This window comes from Ranitomeya imitator, chromosome 2 (assembly GCF_032444005.1).
Source record: "Ranitomeya imitator isolate aRanImi1 chromosome 2, aRanImi1.pri, whole genome shotgun sequence".
NCBI lineage: Eukaryota > Metazoa > Chordata > Amphibia > Anura > Dendrobatidae > Ranitomeya > Ranitomeya imitator.
Window position 1 is genome coordinate 795,239,716 of NC_091283.1, and position 7,282 is coordinate 795,246,997.

A 7,282-nucleotide genomic window follows, 5' to 3' on the forward strand; every position below is an offset into this window, starting at 1 on the left:
TTTGTTGCGCCTTTTTTTACTGATGCGTTCTGGATCCATTTTAACTCTGTTCAATGATGAAGAAACCTCAATTTTTTTAAAGAAAAAACACTGACAAATCGATCAATTGGATGCCCAAGCATCTTCCAGTTGTGTTTTGAGCTCCCTCATTGACTTGTAATGTAAGGGTGAAGTAGAAAGCAGAAAACGCCTGAAAAATGGTCAGCTCCCTTCTTTTAAGGCATTTTTGGAAAGATATGAATGCAAGTTGTTTTTACATATAGCAATGCATATGTTCATTCTTTTAAAGCAGTTGTCCTATACTTTTATATCCATGGGAAAGGTCATCAATGTCTGATCGTCCGGGTCCGACGCTTGGCACCCCCGCCGATGATCAGCTGATTTTGGTGGCAGCGGCTAGAAGTACTCTCTTGCCGACCTGCTCTATCTACATGTAGTGGACACCGCAGAGTAATATACATCGGCCTCCTAGTACCAAGCCCTGGACACTACAAATGGACAGAGCAGCTCGGAAAGTGAGTACTTCCGGCTGGCCGTCTCCACCGAAATCAGCTGATTAGTGGGGGTGCCGGGTGTTGGACACCAGCCAGTCAGGCTCTGATGACCTTTCCCATGGATAGGTTGTCAATGTAAAAGTAGTCGACTACCTCTTTAAGATTTTTCTTGGCACATTTGGTTTTTGGAGGGGACCCACTTCAAATCTGCCGGGGAAAAAAAAAACATTGTGTGAGCATACCCTAAGTATATGCCTTCATGGCAGCATTATTTCCTAATGGTATTAAATAGGACTGGATTTCTTCTGAGGCAAGTGTCCCCACCATCCCATGATAAGTTCTGATCCTGTTTACACTCCTTTCATATAATCTTCTGAATCAGTGTTTGTTGTCTGTTTTTTTATGTAGAGCATAGGACACATTATACTCTATGGGGCATATCACTGATGGTTCGCATAAAACATATGTCGTACTCTGCTCCGCTTTATGGACAGAATATGCCCATTCAATTAATGGGTCAGAGAAAAGAATGGGCAGCACACAAATAGCATCCATGTTTGTCTTCACAGATGGACCTTAGGAGAATCCTTGAAATCTTGGAATACTTCCATCCCCCATTTTTTGCATACAAGTTCAATTCATGTCCCACAAATGGTCAAAATGGCCACTCGGACCAAATTAGGATGAAACACTATCATTATTTTTATATATCTACTATATAAAGCTGAATGTGTGTGTGTGTGTGTGTATATATGTATGTATGTATGTCCGGGATTGGCATCTGCACCGTCGCAGCTACAGCCACAAAATTTTGCACAGTCACACGTCTGGACCCCGAGAGCATCATAGGCTATGTTGTGAGGCGAAATTTTAACCCCGCGCGTTCCAATTCACCAAACAATTTTGCCCCTATCTACATAATGGGGAAAAAAGTGAAAGGAAAAGTGTTGGAGGCGTCGTAGCTACAGCCACAAAATTTTGCACAGTCACACGTCTGGACCCTGAGAGCGTCATAGGCTATGTTGTGAGGCAAAATTTTAACCCCGCGCTTTCCAATTCACCAAACAATTTTGCCCCTATCTACATAATGGGGAAAAAGTGAAAGGAAAAGTGTTGGAGGCAAATTGACAGCTGCCAGATGTGAACAAGGGGGACTTAAAGAATGAGAGCGATGGCGCCAAAGAGTATATACCGTACAGTTGCTAAGGTGGGGCCCCGACATGGGATACTCACCACACACGGGGATATGGACACACACAAAATGCGCCACACACTACCACGTGCTTGAACACATATACCACCCTCAGCACACATTTCACCACACATACACCAACCTCGCCACATAAAAGTCGAAACACAAAAGTCGCCGCTCAAAACTCGCCACGCGCAAAACTCGCCACATGCAAAAACTAGGCTCACGCAAAACTCGCCACAAGTACAAAACTCACCTCATGGAAAACTTGCCACACGCAAAACTTGCACACGCGGAAAAATTGCCACATGTACAAAAGTTGCAGCACATGCAAAAGTTGCCTCACACACAACTTGCACATACTCAAAAGGCACCACACATAAAACTCGCCATACGCAAAACTCGCCATGCGCAAAACTTGCTGCACACAACTTGCTACACTAACCTGTCACATGTAACTCGACACACAAAAAGTTGCTACACGCATGTTGCTACACAAAACTCATCTCACAAAAGTCGCTACATGCATGTCGCCACACGCAACTCAACACACAACTTGACAAACGAAACTCGCCCTAAAACACACACAATTCTGGTATTATCCTTCAAAAATAAAAATCTGATTAATAAGCAGACAAACTACAACAATTGCACCATATAGGAAATACGGCAGCTGTCAGTCACATGACCTGTCTATTATGTGTATGTGTGAGCTAATATATACTGCCAGGGGGAGGGCTTCCTGTTGGCTGGGGATTTATCAGGCTGCCAATTTAGCTTACAAATACTGAGGTAAAAATACTGACCAAATAATGTGTGAACGAGGTCTAATACAGGAGGAGATGACACACAGGTATATACTATATACAGGGGAGATGACACACAGATATATACTATATACAGGAGAGATGACACACAGGTATATACTATATAGAGGAGGAGATGACATAGGTACATATATATACAGGAGGAGATGACACACAGGTATATACTATATACAGGAGCAGATGACCTACAGGTATATACTATATACAGGAGGAGATGACATACAGGTATATGCTATATATAGAAGATGACATACAGGTATATACTATATACAGGAGGAGATGACACACAGATATATACTATATACAGGGGAGATGACACACAGGTATATACTATATACAGGAGGAGATGACATACAGGTATATGCTATATATAGAAGGAGATGACATACAGGTATATACTATATATAGGAGGAGATGACATACAGGTATATACTATATACAGGGAAGATGACACACAGCAGGTATATTATATATACAGGGGAGATGACATACAGGTATATGCTATATATAGAAGATGACATGCAGGTATATACTATATGCAGGAGGAGATGACACTCAGATATATACTATATACAGGAGGAGATGACATACAGGTATATACTATATATAGAAGGAGATGACATTCAGGTATATACTATATATAGGGGAGATGACACACAGCAGGTATATACTATATACAGGGGAGATGACATACAGGTATATACTATATACAGGAGATGACATACAGATGTATACTATATATAAGGGAGATGACAAACATGTATATACTGAGGTGATGAGGTGAAAATGAGAGGTGTGAGGTGAAAATGAAAAGGTGTGAGTGCAAAATGAGAGAAGTGAGGAAAAATAGTGGAGTGATCGGAAAATCACAGATGTGAGGTTGAAATGACAAGTGTTAGGGGGGAATGAGAGGAGTGAGGGAGAAAATGAGAGGTGTGAGGGAGAAAATGAGAGATGTGAGGGGGAAAATGAAAGATGTGATTGGGAAAATGAGAGGCGTGATGGGAAAATAAGAGAAGTGAGGTGCTATAACTAACCACAGATATTTACTATGCCCAGGCAACGCCGGGCTCTTCAGCTAGTATATATATATATATATATATATATATATATATATAAATCTTAAGCCTAAGGGTGTTTTCACATTGTGTTTCTGCACCCATTCAGTCGAAGGTTACGTCCCAACCCCCTCACAAAATAAGGGTATGTGCCAACGGGGCCTGAGACTGTAATGGTGATGGCAGAGCGAAGGTGCACTACGACATGCACCATTTTTTAGAAGTACACCTACAGGACGCAGGTACTTAGACTCAGTCTACTATTTCTGAGTGTCCGCCTCCTATAGATGTACACTCCCAAAAATGGTGCACGTCAGAGCGCACATTCTATTACCGTCACCATTATAGTCTATGGCAGGGGTGTCAAACTGCATTCCTCAAGGGCTGCAAACAGGTCATGTTTTCAGGATTTCCTTGTACTGCACAGGTGATAATTTAACCACCAACTCATTATTTGTGTAGGTGATTAAATTATCACCTGTGCAGTACAAGGAAATCCTGAAACATGACCTGTTTGCAGCCCTTGAGGAATGCAGTTTGACACCCCTGGTCTATGGCCTTGTCGAAGCATACGTCCAGATCCCATTTTCATGGGGGTTCAGACGTCTGCCAGGTTATCCTGCCCTGACATGCTCTTTGATACCGTGGATAAGCCCAGTACAGATGAATTGTGGCTGATCTAAATTCTATACATGCTATACCACTGGTGGACACAGAGAGAAATGGGCCCTTGTGCAGGAACAATACATGGGCCCTTGGCAGTCCTGTGGCTTATTATAATGCACAGTTACACCTCTTTTGGAGGTGGTAGTGGCCCCCTTTACCTCTTGGGTCCCTGTGCGGCCGCACTGGTTAGACCCTTGTTTTATACATTTAGATACTGTATGAAAACTACAGATTAAACCCATGAACTCGGAGACTTCAGACTGCGGAGGGAATGTGCTCTGCTTTACGCTTTTTTGACCTTTGTTTGCACTTAGGAATTTTATAGCTAGCCGGTAGCACAGTGCCGGGTTACCTCCCCGCAATAAGGCTTTGACTAGTTTTCCACTGGAATAAGAGTGAGGGTAAATGCTCCTGGGTTTTATTTAACTAATTGTCAGTATGCAGCCAAAATGATGACCTCTAGAAGATAAAACCAATAGGGAGAAGATGCAGCCACACACCTAGAATAACATCTTAAGGCCGGCTTCACACTTGCGAGTTTTACGGACGTAAGAGCGCAGAAACTACGTCCGTAAAACTCACAAAAAAATACGGCACAATTATTCTCTATGCCTCTGCTCCTATCTGCCGTATTTTACTGATCAGTATTATACGGCTTTCTACGGCCATACAAAATCGCAGCATGCTGCGTTTGTCACCGTACTGCGCAAGAAATACGCCAATGAAAGTCTATGGAAGCGTGAAAAATACGGATTACACACGGACAAGCAGTGTGACTTGCGAGAAATACGCAGCGCTGTTAGAGAGAAAAGCCGGCAATTCAGTGCGGTGTACAGTAAAATCACACTGACAGCTTACAGTAGAATAGGTAGAATAAATGTGTACACATAGAATAGGTATATATATATATATATATATGTCAGTGAGACACATATATGTATATATATTAATATTTTTTCCAGCGCTATACAGCTTGAAAGCCGGTAATTCAATTACCGGCTTTTTCTTTCTCCTTCCTAAAACCCGACATGATTTGAGACATGGTTTACATACAGTAAACCATGTCTTCTCTCCATTTTTTTTGCAGATTCCACACTACTAATGTCAGTAGTGTGTATCTGCAAAATTTGGCCGTTCTAGCTCTTAAAATAAAGGGTTAAATGGCGGAAAAAACTGGCGTGGGCTCCCGCGCAATTTTCTCCGCCAGAGTAGTAAAGCCAGTGACTGAGGGCAGATATTAATAGCCTGGAGAGGGTCCATGGTTATTGGCCCCCCCCTGGCTAAAAACACCTGCCCCCAGCCACACCAGAACAGGCACATCTGGAAGATGCGCCTATTCTGGCACTTGGCCACTCTTTAGTGGCACTTGGCCACTAAATAGCTATTTAGACTCATTCCCCGGGGTTTTGCAGCGAGGAGTAGCATTGCATTAGCAAAGCTCCTTGCTGCAAAATGTTTTAACCCCTTCAGAAGGATTTACATCGTTGGACGTTACAGATCTGCGGAGGGTAAGTATATTGTTGGTTTATTATGTTTTTTCGTTCACAGAACGAGGGTCTTCAGTGACTGGATTGGGCGTAGAATAAAATACTCCAACAACCATTGTTTTTATTTCATTAAAATAATTTTAAATAATGTGTTTGTCTTTTATTTAACCCTTTACTACAATTGGATTAATAATGGATAGGTGTCAAAATTGACGCCTCTCCATTATTAATTAGGCTTAATGTCACCTTACAATAGCAAGGTGACATTAACCCTTCATTACCCCATATCCCACCGCTACACGGGAATGGGAAGAGAGTGGCCAAGTGCCAGAATAGGCGCATCTTCCAGATGTGCCTTTTCTGGGGTGGCTGGGGGCAGATATTTGTAGCCAGGGGGGGGCCAATAACCATGGACCCTCTCCAGGCTATTAATATCTGCCCTCAGTCACTGGCTTTACTACTCTGGCGGAGAAAATTGCGCGGGAGCCCACGCCAATTTTTTCTGCCATTTAACCCTTTATTTTAAGAGCTAGAACGGCCAAATTTTGCAGATACACACTACTGACATTAGTAGTGTGGAATCTGCAAAAAAAATGGAGAGAAGACATGGTTTACTGTATGTAAACCATGTCTCAAATCATGTCGGGTTTTAGGAAGGAGAAAGAAAAAGCCGGTAATTGAATTACCGGCTTTCAAGCTGTATAGCGCTGGAATAAATATTAATATATATACATATATGTGTCTACTGACATATATATATATATATATATATATATATATATATATATATATATATATATAGTATATATTTTTTTTTTTTTTTTTTTTTCGGGACACATGGATCATTTCTATAGCGGTATGTTGGTTTTGCAAGCCTGCGAGAAAACCACGCAGTACGGATGCCATACGGATTACATACGGAGGATGCCATGCGCAAAAAACGCTGACACACCCTGCCTACGGAGGAGCTACGGACCACTATTTTCGGGACATTTCAGCGTATTACGGCCGTAATATACGGACCGTATTTTCATACGCTGAGTGTGAAGCCGGCCTAACACTTATCAGTAATTATATCAATTACTTGTCCATTTCTCACAGGTTTATCAGTCTCCAGAAAGACTCTATTAAGGCAGGTGCAGGCGACCGTACTATCGGTCCGAGTGCGACCCAACAAAACACTGGATCACTCACAGCCCAATGTTAGTGTATTGGGCACATATCTGATTTTTACTTTGGATAGAGACTATCCAAGGAGAAAAATCACTGCATGACCAAGTTTGATCTGATATTCAGATCGGCCATACAAGTCAGTGAGTCTGTGGAAACCATGGGACTGCACTTTGATGACATCTGAGTGCAGCCCGATTTCAACCACAATGGAGAAGATGGAGAATTGTTTTTCTCCATCTTCTCCTCATCCGAGAGACTTGGTCTCAGGTGTATACTGCTCCATTGCCTCCCCTACTTAGTGGCTGGTGAGGGCAGTGAGCTCCTGAAGATATGGTTGCATTGCTGGTCTGAACTGACCACATGTAGACTAAAGCTGGCCAGATTG